The following is a 14,856-nucleotide window of genomic DNA, read 5'->3' as shown; positions in this document are numbered from 1 at the left end:
AAAACAATGGTCTTGGTTACTTTCCCCTCATTGCAAAAAACTGAACACCCAAAATTAAGGAAGCGAAGGTTTATTTAGCTCACAGTTTGTGGAGGGTTTGAGTCCATAATCAGCTGACTCCAAGGCAAGGTGGCATGGCACGGGGGCAACAGTTCTAGGCAGCAGAAGACAACAAAAGCAGCAAGAGCAAAAGGAGGGAGCGAACAAGCCTCTTTTCCTCCCTTATATTGTAAGCAGGCTACCCCTCCCTAGGGCAAGTGTAGCACTCGCACAATCTCCAAGCCCTCCTTTTGCACAGAATGAGGATGTTTACAAAGTGAGGACCCTGGCTTCCTGCTGAGTCACTTAGTTAAACTTCTAAACTTTTCAAGTTGACATAGTGTATCAAGTATTACAGCAAACAGACCATTTTTTAAAAAAGCAAATAAAAAAAGGAAAAGAAGTGGCTCTGTAATTTCAAGCCTGTAGTTATCTTCTAGGGCCTACACTTCTGTGTCAGTGCCAGTTCAATAGATGACTCTGCTCTTGCTGGTAGACTAAAAAGGCAGTCAAAGCCCAGATCTGTGCTGGGTAATCAACAGCAAACCAGCAGTAGGATTTGGGTGGAGTATCAGTTCTGGGATTTTCAAATTCATGAAAATTCAGGCTCAACCTAGCCTCTGGTGGTGGGGGTGGGGCATAAGTCATTTAGCGTATAACAGTCTGGGTGTCTCTTGTCAGCCTGACCAAGGCTCCGACCATGGATGTCTCCTGTGGTTGTCCCTCACGCAGTCACTGTGGGAATTGAACACTGGGAGTCCCAAGATCAAGCCAACTTTTGGCTTCACTGAGCCCCAGGTTCAGGGGATCTCTGTCTAGAATGGTGTCCAACCAAGCACTCCCTTCAGGGGACATGGTGGGTTCTTGAACTGTAGTCACTCATCAGCTGTTGTAGCACACAGCATCCACTACTCCATTTCATTGGTGCATTTCTCCCTGAAGCCCTCTGGAGTTCCCTGCTTTCATGGTATCTCTGTAGATTTGATCTTCCTTTCTCACAGCCGTAAGCCAGGAGCCAGGGAGAAAGTGCAGATTGTCTTTTCCTCTTTCTACATTATGGTCTACCACTTCAATCTCTCTGTAGGCTCCAATCTTCCCACCAGATCTTCCCTGGGTCTCTTTTCTTCCCCAAGTTGTTTTCCAGGGCTGGAGTCGAAATCTGGGAGAGGCTGATTTGTTGCTGCTCAGTGCCGTGCCATCTTCCAGGAAGGAGTGACTTTTTTTTAAAGAACAATTTTATCTCACTATTCCTTTTTTTTTTTTTTTTAAATGTGAATCAAACTCAGGACTTTGCACTTGCCAGGCAGGTACTGTGCCACTGAGCTATATCCCCGGCCCTAAGAATGGTTTTAGACTTACAGAAAACTTGCAAAGATATTGCAAAGAATTTCTATATATCCCATATCCAACTTCCCGTATGATTAATATCTTGTATTAGTGGAGCATATTTGTTATAATAAACCAGTATGGATTCATTATATTAACTAAAATAATGGATTAGTCAGATATCCTGAGTTTTTCCTGTCTTTTTCTGTTCTGAAATCCATCCAGGATATTGCATTGCCTATAGCTGTCATGTCTTCTTAGAGTCCTCTTGACTGTGACAGATTTTTAGACCTACTTTGTTTTTGTTGGCAGTTCTGAGGAATATTTAATAAATCATCCTTCAGTTGGGATCCTATTTCTTCGTGAGTAAGCTGCACTTGTGGATTTAGCAGAGAAAGACCACAAGGTAAAGAACTGTTTTTATCCCACCCTACCAAGGGCACATACCATCACCCTGACTTATGGTTGTTAATGTTGTCTTTGAATCCCAGGCTGGGTGGAGTGGGTCAGCTTCCTCCCACCCCTCTCACCAAGGTGAACTCTGCAAGGTCCCTTGTGTGGACCACGTTTTGGGAGCAAGAGGCGTGTACTCCCTGCATGAAGACAGACTCTCTACATAAATTTCATGCAATTCTTCTGCAAGGGAGAGTCACCTCTTCTCTCCTACTTCCTTATATATTTATTCATTCATTTACTTGTGTCACTACCAATGTGTGGATATTTATTTTATACTTTCTGTTATAATCCAATACTATTTTGCTACTTTTCTCAAATCATTCTAGTTTTGGCCATTAGGAGCACAGTTTTTGGCTTCTGTATCCCTTCAACCCATCCTATCAGTAGAGGATTTTATTTTTACCTTTGTTTGTTTGGTTGGTCAGTTGATTGGTTTATTGATCTAATTTTCTAAAATTTTCTTAGAATTTCCTTACCTATTGGCACTACAAGATATTCCATTCTTGTCTTGCATGTTTCCTATTGCTATGGTTTTGAATGTGTTTCCTAAGGGGTATATGTTTGAGACTTAACCCTGGATCCCCTAGTGTTAAGAAATAGGACCTTTAAGAGAGGACTCAACCGTGACGTGCATGAATTGATGCCGTATCATGGGAACAGGTTTAATCGCACAGGAATGAGTTCATCGTCACAGAAATGGATCCCTTATAAAAGGACAAGCTCTGCCCCTTCCCTCTTTCCCTTGCCTTTTTGCCTTCTCACAAGGAATGATGAGGCAAGAAAGCTTTCACCAGATCCCAGCCCTCAGTCTCGGTCCTCACAGCCTTCAGAATAATAAGCTAATAAACTATTTATATTATACATTGCCCAGTGTGGAGTATTCCATTAGACTACATAAAGTGGTAGTGCCAAAATGGCAGAAAATTGGTAGTGGAGTGTGGGGTGTGGCTTTGGAGTTGGATGATAGCCATGAGCTGGAAGAGTCTGGAAATACAGGCTAACAAAGGCCCAAATTTCCATGAGCAGGATGTTGAAAGTGATTCTGGTGAGGGCTCAAGAGAGAGAAGCTATAATTTAAATTAAGGGATTGCTTAAATGGCTGTGATCAGAATCCTGATGGAAATACAGACCCAGAGGCGATTATGATGGGGCCTGAAACGGAAATGAGGACAAAAGTATTGGGAACAGGAGGAGAAGGCATCTTTTTTAAAAAAGTGGCCAAAAACCTTGTCTGAATTCTATACATGCCCAAGAGCTTTACACAAGGCTGAATTTATGAACTATGATCAAGGATATTAAGCAGAAGAAATTCTTAAGAAAAAAAAAAATCAAAGGAACCACATGGCTTCTTATAACTAAAATACAGCTGAGTGAGAAGAGAGGGATTTCTTGAAAGGCGGGGTTTCTGAGTGAAAGGGAGCGGATTGAGAATGTTTGGAGAACCCCAGCATGCCCACGTCAAGAATAAACAACACTGCTCAGGAAAGCACCCAGAAGTGTGGCCAAGTGACCATTTCCTGGAGATGAGTAAGGACAGAAGGCAGCTGGGGGCATTTCACTGAGACAGTGGGAGAATGACCTCACAGGCATTTTGGGGACCTGTGAGGCAGGCTGGAACTTGAGGGCAGGTTTGTGGAGGGGTCACTGCCCAGCATTAGCTCAGTGTGAAAAAGCAGGACCTTTAAGAGGTGTGTGAACTGAAGGCTCTGCTCTCGTGAGTGCATGCCTTATCGTGGGACTGAGTTCTGTATCCAAGGACAAATCCAACCTATTTCTCTCCCTACCTCTTTCCTCTCCTCTTTGCCCTTCTGCTTTCCACCATGGGTGACAGCAAGAAGCCCTATGCCAGGTACTGTGCCCTTAACCATGAGCTTCCCAGCCTCCAGAATTATGGTTCAACAAACCTAGTGTCCAGCATTCATTATAGCCCCACAAAAATGGACTAAGATACCAACCTATTCTAGGACACACCCAGTTCTACAATCTACATTTTCTTCAAAGAGTCTTGCTTCTTTTTGTTAGAGAATGGTATTACAAACTACAATCTAGTATGCTCACAAAAGCACAGACAACAAAGGCAAAAGTAGACAAATAGGGTAACAGCAAATTAAAAGGCTTCTACATGGCAAGGGAAGCAACCAACAGAATAAAGAGACAGCCTACGGCAGTGATGGCACACCCTTCAGAGATAAGTCCCCAAACTGTGACACAAAACCTAGCTATTTATTGCAAAGAGCCAGCACCATGATGAAACCTGAATACTGAGGTTTTAGTTTAGAAAAAACAACTCATACATTAACATCCTGTGTCTTACAAGACAAGACAGTGAATGTAATAATTATGTACTAATAAGTCAAAAATAAAATTTAAATTAAAATAAAAGAAGAGATACAAATGGCTAATACATTTGTGAGAAATGCTCAAAATCAGAAGTCATCAGGGATTGCAAGTTAAAACCACAGTGGACATCAGCTCGTACCTATTAAAATGCCTCTTATCAAAAAGAAGTCTAACAAATGAGGGGGAGGACATGGAGAAAAGGGAGTCCTCACACACTGTGGGTGGAAATGTAAATTAGTACAGCATTACGGCAAACAGCATGGAGGATGAAGGCTCCTCAAACTTGCAAACAGAAGTATGATATGGTCTAGCAATACTACTATTGGATATTGTTATGATTTGAGTCTAGATGTCCCCCGAAAGCCCCATGCAGTCATGGGGCAGGCTTCTAGAGTTTTTCATTGACTCATGGTCCAGTGGGATCATGGGTATGAGTGCTACACTCACAGTCCAATGTGATTATGGGAGTGAGTGCTGGGATTATGAGTGTGAGTGCTACACCCACTCTGGGGCAGGAAGCCTGCATACAGTTGAAGAGAGGAAAAGAGGCTTGCTTGCTGCCACTCCTCCCTTTTTGCTCTTGTGGCTTTTGCTGTTTTCTGCCACCATGAACTGTTCCCCTGTGCCATGTATCACTCTGCCTTGGAGCCAGGGGAGTATGGACTGAAACCTCCACAGACTGTAAGCTAACTAAACCTTTTCTCCCTTTAATTCTGGGTGTCAGGTATTTTGTCTCAGCAACAAGAGAAAAGGAACCAAGCCAAATATAGATCTATCTTATTTATTTTCTCATCATTGACACGTAATACCCAAGCCCACAATTTAAAGTAGGAGATTTTTACTTCTTCTCACCTTTCTAGACATGATCAGCTGGCTTCCAAGTAGGACAGCATGGCAGAGGGGTCTGGCAAAGGAGACCTGCTCCCATCATGGTGAACAGGAAGTGGAGAGAATCGAGGGAAGGAGCAGAGAGGGAAGAACCGGTGAGGGAGATTAAACCCTCCAAAGCCACACCCGGTGACTTCTTCTCCCAACCACACCCTACTTCCTAACACCAAGTCAGCCCTAAACTCCATAGTCCAATCAGCCATGAGCATACTAGGCTCTCAGGGACCATCTAGTTGTAAAGCATGATGGTATACAAAGAACTGAGATTGTTGCAGAAAACCAATATCAAACCAAATGGAAGACTCTGTGTTGAGGAGCTGGAAGGCAACTTTTATTACACTATCAAGCTGGGGAACCCAGAGGTTCAAATCACCAGCCCAGAGTCAAGTGTGAGTTCAGTTTAAATATAGTTTGCAAGTGGGAAGCACAAAGCTGATAGCAGGTTATTATATGACTGGTTACATGGAATACAAGAATTACGTCATATATTGTCAGACAGGTTTGTACAGGAGCATTCTGGGAGGGAGGGGATCTGAGAAGAGTAGGGAGAGTTGAAAGTGTCTTTGGCTGGGCCAGTCTTCCCCAAACATGATGTCCTTGAAGTCCTTGAAGCAAGTTGGAATCACAGCATATTTTTAAAACACAAGCTGGACACAGTCAGTTTGACCCCACACTTTGTTAAGGAGGGACATCTGGGCCTAGACAGTCAAGGTTAAAGGAATGCAGTAAGCTAGTTATGTGACAAGCAGCAGGAGCCTGTGGTCACAGACCTCTAATTGATTTCTAACCTAAGCTATAATATGCCTACAAGTTTACTATTCTGTGATTTTGCTCTTACAAGATCATTATGTCCAGGGATATCTGCAACTGCCTGCTCATCCATCGTTATTCACAACAGCACATATGGAACCAACCTCAATGTTTACCAATGGGTACACAGAAAAAGAAGTCATGGTGGTGTATATATGGAATATGGAATAGTATGCTGAGTTTAAGAAGGAAATTCTGTCACTATGACAGCTTGGATGTTGCTGGAGAACATTGTGTTAAGTGGAATAAGCCCAGTGCAGATGTTGCAGAATCTGTACTGAACCAGATGGAAAATGCTCTGCACCCAGGAGTTGGAAGGCAACCAGTCCTCACCAGTACTGGCTTAGAGTAAAATAGTAGCTTATATGCATTTTGTAAGCAGGCAGTACAGAGTCAATAACAGGTTAGTCTATAATTGGTTACATATATTTGGTCAGACACTGTCAGGTAGATGTTTCTAAGATGGGTTTAATTAGAAAAGAATACTCATCATGGGGCAGAAAGGTCTGGGGGAAGTCAGGGTCCAGGCAAGTGGGTAAGATTTAGTGTACATTGACAGGGCTAGTCTGTCCCCGGTAGATAGTCCTTGAAATGGGATAGCAAAACAAGATATGCATGCAGGCCATTGTGCAGCTGGTCAAATACAGCTGAGTCAGATTATCTCTGAGTTGCAGCTGGGTAGTTACTCAAGGCTGGCTGAGTCTGACGGCTCAACTATGAAGTTACTATTTTAAAATTTTCCACTACACCAAAAGACAGGTGCTGTATGACATCACCCATATGGGGAATCTAGAAAAGCGAAACTTGGAAACAGCGGGTAGAAGGGTGGCTACCAGGGCTGAGGTAGTGACAGGCTCAGGTGGAAATATTGGTCAAAAAACACAAAATTTAAATTACACAGGAGTAATAAACTCAAGAGATCTATTATAAAATATGAAGACTATACTATTTTGTGTATTTAAAAATGCTGAGTATATGTTAAGTGTTCTCATCACAAATAAATATGGAAGGAAAAGGAAGGGGAGGAAGGGAAGAGGAGAGAAGGGAATGGAAGAGAGAAAAGGAGCTGTCTTAGTTACGTTTCTGTCACTGCTGAGACAAAATACCTGACACCCAAGATTAAGGAAGGAAAGGTTTATTTAGCTCACAGTTTGTGAAGGTTTCAGTCTATACTCCCCTGGCTCCAAGGCAGCGTGCCACATGCAGATAGCAACAGTTCAGATAGCAGAAAACAGCAAAAGCAACAAAAGCAAAAAGGGAGGAGGGGCAGAGAGAAGCCTCTTTCCCTCCTTTACACTGTATGCAGGCTTCCTGCTCCAGGGCGGGTGTGGCACTCACACCCATAATCCCAACAATGGACCATGGATCAATCATAACCTCTAGAAGCCGCCCCATGCCTGCATGAGGCTTTGAGGAGACATCCAGACACAAACCATAACAGGAGCAGAGTGGGGAAAGGGAAGGGGGTGGAAGGGAAGTGGGGGAGGGGAACAGAGGGGAGGGAGAGGAAGGAAGGCCTGGACGCTGGCTGCTTTCATTGTTGCAGGCTGGCTTGGCTCTTTTTAGCATCAGTTATAGCATTTTTTAACATCTGCAGCTGTCTGAAACTATATTGGACACCAAGCCATGGTACTCCTGATTTGCCTCATGGTGCTCAAATGTTACAGGGATTTGGTTCTTAGAAGGTGGTTGAGCTGCTCTATGACAAGGTGATGAGTAGTCTTGAAAACTGAAGCTTGAAGCCGGAAGGGAAGCCGAAGGGCCGAAGGTGTCATTGGGGCAGAGTCAGGAGAGGAGCCTCGCCCAACCCAGAGGAGAAAGGGAACCAAGCAAGCTCTGCAGATGCTCCGGAACATGCAGGAGCAGCAAGTGCAGAGGCCCTGCGGTGTGGAGTGCCTGACACACCCGGCAAGAGAGGAGGCCAATAAGCCTGGTTCTCTGAAGGCAAGCAGAATGTAAGGAAAGACGAGGTCAGGGTTGCAGGGTGGGAAGGAGGTGCACGTCACACAAAGGAAGAGGCGCCGCGGGGCTTTGGCTTTTCTCTGAGAAATACACAGGGTGGGGATTTGGATCTCCTCTTCTTGGCTTGTTCTAAATGGTAACTGCCATTCCAAAAGAAATCGCTGTCCATGGAAATGTCTCAACTGAACCTGCACCAGGGATCTTGAAACCACATTTGACTCTAAACCAAAGAACACAAGAAGAGGTTTTGCATTTTTCCAACATGGCAGAAGGGAAAGAAGGCAACTCTCCTGAGGGGCCACCTGGGGGGTGCTTCCGAGAGCTCCCTGGTTCAGAATAGGGAGCCCCCTGGGGAATTCCAGGGTGCTGTCTGTAAAGATCTGAGGGAGAGCCCTCAGAGCACCCACAACACTCCCAAGCTCCACCAGGCTGCTGGGAGAGAGACTTCCTTACCAGCCTTATCATCAGTTTGTTTGGTAAACTGATCTTTGATTAAAAGTGGGTTTAACGGGCGAAGGGGAAAATCCACTGGGAGTGCTAAGCAGCTTTCCAAACACCAGCGCAGCTGCCAGCCCACCTTTAACCTGCTTCTGCTCAGATTCCTTCGCTTTTGCTCTCCCAGCTTCCATTCTTTTGCTGTTGCAAGATCCCACCTGTCTGGGGTTAGACATTTCCAGTCCTACCTAATCAGCAATGGACAAGAGTTATAAAGAGTCAGGGTCCTTGTCTCACAAAGCCTTCCGGAAGTCCTAAAATTGGAATATGTGTCTCTGTCTCTCTCAGGATTCACCAGGGGAGCGCTGGGTTGCTACAGAAGACAGAGGGGCTCATTTCTACTTTTAAGAACTCTGTGCCCTGGATGGCTTCCGCAGCCTCAAACCTCATCATCTCAGAACAGGAAGAAAGGGGAAACGGCTACTTCGAAGTGCACTGTACCATTGCCTTTCCTCGGTTTTCTTCTAGGGTGAGGTCTGTGGGTACAGACACCGTCTGGTGCACTTCTGCAACTCCTTTGAAATTTGCCGACGACCTGTGCTGCTGCAGTAGGTGCTGGCGGGACCAAGCTAGGAGCAACCCTGCATTGGTGGTAAGGAGACACATAGCCGGGCACCTGTCTTGTGTCCTTGCCAGGGCCCCGCGCACCTTCATCCATGGATCGCTGACATTCACGGAAGGCTTCTGCAGCTGGGTAAGAAGTGTGGGGTCAATAAATGTCGCTGAGTGACAGGGAGTGCAAACCCCAGAGAAACAGAAACCTTCAGGTCTCACGGTCCCACTTGTGTATCCTCAAACTGCAGCCCTTCGTTGGACACAAAAGGAACCAAACACTCTGCTTGCGGTGCTGTCAGGGATACACGGACTTTACCAGGGGTCATGTTGGGCTGTGTTTCTGCCCCATCACATGCTTTTCAAATTCTCCATTAAATGGGAAATTGATCATGCTTCTTATAAATGGAACAAAACTGACAGGACGGATGGGCAGACTCTGACAGAATGGCTGCCCTGCTGCAGTGTGACTCTCCTGTGCAGGGCCTTCTTATAAGCTGCAGGATGGTCCAGAAGCTGGAGGGCACAGAGCCTGGCCTGGGGTACCTGTGAGCAGGCGCTCCATGCAAGCCCTGCTCCTGTGGGCCTGCTCTCTCCATGCTGAGAACTGACCTGAAAGCTCGAGCCCTTAGAGCACAGACTGAGAGACGGTTGAGGAAACAGCCATGCGTCTCAGGAAGGCATCTTGCTCCTGTGGGGGTCCCTCCATAACGACAGCACACCATGGCCCAATCCTCTCCCAAAAGCCCTGCCTCTGAGCTCATGAGGCTTAGGGGGGCATCCAGATACAAACCACACAGGAGAACCACGGAAATTCTAGTGCTTGTGTGAGCAGCCACACGAAAGGAAGCAGCAGCCAGGCACGGGGGCTGGGACCTGTGCCTTCTCCACGTTCTCTTCCTCCGAGCTGGTTTTGCAAAAGAAGCAGAGCAAGGCTGATGACCCGGGCCTGAGCCTGGCCCTTCTGCCTCAGTCTTGCTGACTGCCATAGTTTGGACCTGGAATGTCCTCTTAAGGCCCTGTGTTAAAGGCTTGGTCTCCCAAGTGGAAGCCCTAGGTGGCTCCTTGGGGAAGGAAGTAAGATCATGCAGCATACCCTTCAAGGGGCTACGGAACCCTGGCCCCTTCCTCTGTCTTTGCATCTCAGCTTCCATGAAAGGCTCAGAACTCCTCTGCCCTGCCACCACAATGCACTGTGCCTGTGACGTGACAGACCCAAAGCTGTGGGATCAAGTGACCGTGGACTGGACTCTCTGGAACCATGAACTCGAACCTCTCTTCCTTCTACGCTGTTTACCACAGCTGTTCTGTTACAGCAGTGAAAAGCTGGCTCACACTGACAACTGGAAGGAACAGGGGAGAGATGGACCAGGACAGAGAGCTGGAGGAGGGGTGTAAGACGGGTTCATCTAGACCAGCAGATCATGTATTGTTGCCATCAGAGACTTGAAACATCCCAAAGCCTGTGGTCACCTCCATGACCAATTAAATCAGCTCTTCTGGGGTAGACTGAGGCACGAATATTTTCTAAAGCTCTCCGGGTACCTCCTGAGAACCAAGGGCCCAGCCAGAAGCCCGTGGGAAGGGCAGACACAGCAGAAAAAACCACTGTGTAGATGCATCTGCAACCTCTGGACGCCAACTCTCTAGCACCTCTGAGCCAGCACAGACACAAACTGGGGACACAGAATCTTCCTGCTGCAAAGGCAGCCTGGAGGATGGGATGCTCCGGGCAATGCCCAGGTCAGTAAGCATAATCAAGAGGCTGCAGACGCCTCTGCCCGGGCCATCCAGCTTCAAGATAGAAGCTTTACTAAGAAGTGACTAGAGTTGGTCTCCACGCTATTGATAAGCACAAAAGCAACCACAGCCCAACCACCTGTGTGTGCCTCAGATGCCAACATTTGGAGAGGGCCAGGTTTAACTGTTTCTAAGGGGAACAGGAAATATTTATTTAGGGTTAGTGGCAACTGCTCCAGGGTACAGCTGGGGACAAGGGAAGATATAATTAAGAAAACTGTGCAAGGGAGGTCTGCAAAGCCACCCGCAGGTAGGGGAGCCTCTCGGCAGTCGTTTGCCTGGGCTATTTTGTGCGGGCAGCTGAGTGTTAATAGGCACTTAGGAATAGAAAAAGATAAATAAGCAGTCTAATTAGTGGCTGACTGAGGGCTGCAAGATCAAATACAGGCAGAATCCCATTATAGCCCATACCGCAGGTCCTCAGAGCAGTTGTGCTGAGCGATTGCATCATAATGATTACCTGCTGGAAGTTATCACCCACCCATATCTCCCTGGCTTTTCTCAGTGTTCCCTAACCCCTGCCTGCCTCCCCTTTTAGAAGGGAATGTTCCCTTCCCTGAGCAGCTCTGGGGAAGGGAGTAGCAGTTAAATTTATGATTATCATTGAAAATGTGCTACAACTATCAAAATTAGAAGAAACAAGCCACGCAGATCATGAATAGAATTTATGGTTCTATCTGTTTTCTAGTTGTATAAAATGTGAATTGTTTCACCAAGATAAAAAATACCAAGAACTCTGCAGCCCCATTCCATGCTGTTGGTAGGGTATTTACTTCATTCTGTTTGGAGTCATACTAGCTGTCCTGATTGCTCAACCAGATGGTAAGTAATCAAAAGAGCAGAGAATTATTCTATCCTTCATGGGATTGTGTTCCAGCAGGTAAAGAGCGGTCATGAATTTGAATTATGGTAGCCCATATTTTGTCTTTCTGCCAGCATTTGTCTCCCCAACTATTGCTTTTTTTCTTGGTTTTCTGAGGTAGGGTCTCACTATGTAGCCCAGGCTGGCTTCAAATTCACGGTGATCCTCCCACCTTAGCCTCCCACGTGCTGGGATTACAGGTGTGGAACCACGATGCCCAGTTTCCCCTGTTTCAACAACACTAAAATCAGAATGGCTCTTAGATATGTTCTCTGGGAAAAGTTAGTTATAAGGTGCAGGTATCCTCCCTGCCAGAGGTACTGGGATTTTAAAAGACCTCCAAAAGAAAAAAAAAAAAAGGTTCAGAGCAGTCACATGATTCACAGTCACATGATTTGTCTTGTGACACACAGCAGGCTAAGGTCAATGGGCCAGTAACTAGAACTCAGAGCCTATGATTTTCAAACTCTCCTAGCTGTCCTCTACCCAGCCTTCTCAGCTACCTAATAGCCCTCTGAGAAATTGTTTACTGAGTTCTCTTTTGCATAAGAAATCATCACTTGTGTATTGAACTGTATAATTCCAAAACTGAAATGCAATTATTAGTGACTCCACCTCTATCCTTCCTCCGTAACAATAAGAGCTACCACGTGTACTAGAATCCTTCTCCCTCCAAAATAAGCCACCGGCCACAGGAAAGCAATGCAAACCCAATGAAATTTACAAGGCTACTCCTTAGTGGCCACAGCCCCACTCAAATGCCCAAGGGCCACACGAGACATGAAATTTAATCCCAGAGGATATGTTATTCAATAAAGGCTCTTGATCAGTTACTAGAAAACCTTAAGCATTAAATAGCAAATGTTTGGAAAACTATGTCTAGAAAACTGTTAGTTCTTGACAATGTCAAACAGTCCATTAGACCAAATATGTTACTTCCTAAAGCAATTGACATAATTTTTGGTATAAGCAGCTTCTCATTCCAAAAAAAAAGTTACTCTCTGAAGCTGATATTTTTTGGTTTCTCCGGTGAGGCGGATACAAAGGATGGCTGAAAACCTTATTCTGTGCTGTCCTCAGTCTTCCCAACGACTGCTGGAGAGAAGTATTGTGCACATTTCACAGGGAAAGAAAATGAGCTGCAGAGAGATTATATTTCTGTCCCATTTTAGGACTGACCAACTCTCCTGGTTTGCAAAATTGCAAGATTTTCGATCCTAAACCTAGGAACATCGTAGGCAAACTGAGAAAACTGGTCACCCTGTCAAGTCACAAAACTAATTATCAGAACAACGACAAAATCCAGCTGATGTCGTTCTAGCCCCAAGTCTAAGTATGGTTACACCTAGAAAAGCATCCAGACGTGGTTATATAATAAGTTCACCTCCTTACGTCCCTCATCATTTTCCCCTTACTTCTTCCCTTCCTGTTTCTAGCTATCATTGGATTGTAGATCCAATTTGAAGATTTAGCATCTATGTGATCAGATTCTCTGTTTTCATTCACTTCCAGATTTCTTCCTCCATAAATTAAGCTTTGTGCTGACATTCTTGTTATTGAACCACTCTCATGGGGTTTCAGGAGTTTGTTTACTGGCTTGGCAGGAGAGTTTGTTTACTGGTTTGGCACCTTACCCGACACACCCCAGCACTTCTGACTCATTCCCTCATGTGATTTGGCTTTTTCTTACAAAGATTCAGGTGAGTGTACTTTCTGGTTCACTTCTCCTCAGTGTGCTTTTCTGCTCCGTGTGCAGGACAGAGAGATGCAGGCGCTCCCAGAGCTGCTTAAAATACAAGCACATCAGCACCCGCTGAGACCCGGATGAGGAGCTAATCCACAATCCCCGCTCCCCACCTGGAGACTCAGGAACTGGAAGCGTGCAGACCAGCCAGCTACGGTTAACAAGCCCTGGGGGGGCCCTGTGTGCGCGGAAAGGATGGAGGGGCACTGGGCTGGGGCTCCCAGACACTGCTGAACATTAGCCTGCTGGTAGTGGGCGAGGGTGCAGCTCAGTGGTAGAGTGTGTGCTGAGCATGAGAACAGGCCTGACATCAAAACTAATTAATTAAAAGCCCAAAGAATCACCCAGGGTATTTGTAAAAATTCTAGTCACCCACACTAATGCAGAACAATGATATCGGGCTTTCTAGATTAGAAACCCGGAGACTGGCATTTTCAACAGCTTCTTAAATGATTCCACTGTGCAGCCCAAGCTGAGAATGGGCGCGTGGAAGGAAGCGCGGTCAGTATTTTTCACGGTAATTCCCTGCCTCTGCAAAATAACGCAAAGCTACTTGGAGTGATTTCTAACAAACTTTCCAAATACATCATCGTTTGGAATGATAACAAACAAGAAAAATGACAATTTATCAGTTTTTAAAATTTTTTTAAGTGAGTTAATAAAAGTCTCCCAGGGGTGATAAACACCCCAACACAAATTCTGTGCCCATCACAATCTCAGTCCTTTGAACAAAGGAATAAATCGATACCACCACAAGCAAGGTGATAATTTCTTCCTAAGATCAAACTGGATGACAGGCACCAGCTGGCAACCAAAGGAGTGACATTCTGCTATCTGTTTTCTATTACTGTAATTATGGAAAGTGATGATAATCTATTTGCTATTAACGTTTCTACAAGTCTGTGGCCAAATACTGAAGCTGACTTGATGGTGTGGTGATTTTACCCACAGCCAAATGAGCAGAGATAAAGAAAAAGTGTTGAAATGGGGCATTTCTGTGGCCCTGGGAGCTCAGCTCTCCTTTCTGGCTGTGGTAAGTGATGGCGTAACTGCGACAGCCTGTGGCTATGTTTCCACCCAACCAGTTTGACAGGATTTGACTGAATTAATAGCTGGCTGATTCATTCGGCCCATCAATTTGTTCAAAGTTAAATTTGATGAAAACAAATTTAATCAAACCCATTCTCCCAGTGGACCAGTTTTTTGTTTGTTTTTTAACTTGAAGGACAACGTCCTTATCATAACTTGAGAAATGATACAACAGTGACAAAAGTCACATCCTCTGCCTGACCAGGCATGCACATTGGTGACACTGTGGCTTCTCCTTGGTGCTTCTCCATCAGCAATCTGTATGCATCTGGCAAACAGTTGGAAGCGTGAGATTGGTCGCTTCATTAAAGACAAGAAGCCATGGAAACTGTGTCAACTCCTGGCTGCTTTAGCAAATGATCCTTCTAACCCAAAAAGAGAAAGTTCTTGAATGACAAAGTGACCCACCCAGCAAAAATAGATCAAAAGTGCTGTTAGTCAGCTTTCTGTCCCTGTGACAAAATAGCTGAAATAATCAGGGAGGAAAGATACT

The 14,856-nt window shown here is 45.3% G+C and overlaps 1 long non-coding RNA gene across 1 annotated transcript; it reads left to right on the top strand.

Annotated features, from left to right (window-relative positions):
• Positions 1–1,703: 1,703 nt before the first annotated feature.
• LOC106147125 lies at positions 1,704–14,030 on the top strand. Its single transcript, XR_001231884.1, has 3 exons — positions 1,704–1,771; positions 8,785–8,908; positions 13,287–14,030. It is a non-coding gene; the product is annotated as an uncharacterized LOC106147125 (long non-coding RNA).
• The last annotated feature ends 826 nt before the right edge of the window (positions 14,031–14,856 follow it).

This window comes from Chinchilla lanigera, unplaced genomic scaffold, assembly GCF_000276665.1.
Source record: "Chinchilla lanigera isolate Chin_1 unplaced genomic scaffold, ChiLan1.0 scaffold00119, whole genome shotgun sequence".
Classification (NCBI taxonomy): domain Eukaryota; kingdom Metazoa; phylum Chordata; class Mammalia; order Rodentia; family Chinchillidae; genus Chinchilla; species Chinchilla lanigera.
This window is presented reverse-complemented; position numbering and strand designations above follow the sequence as displayed.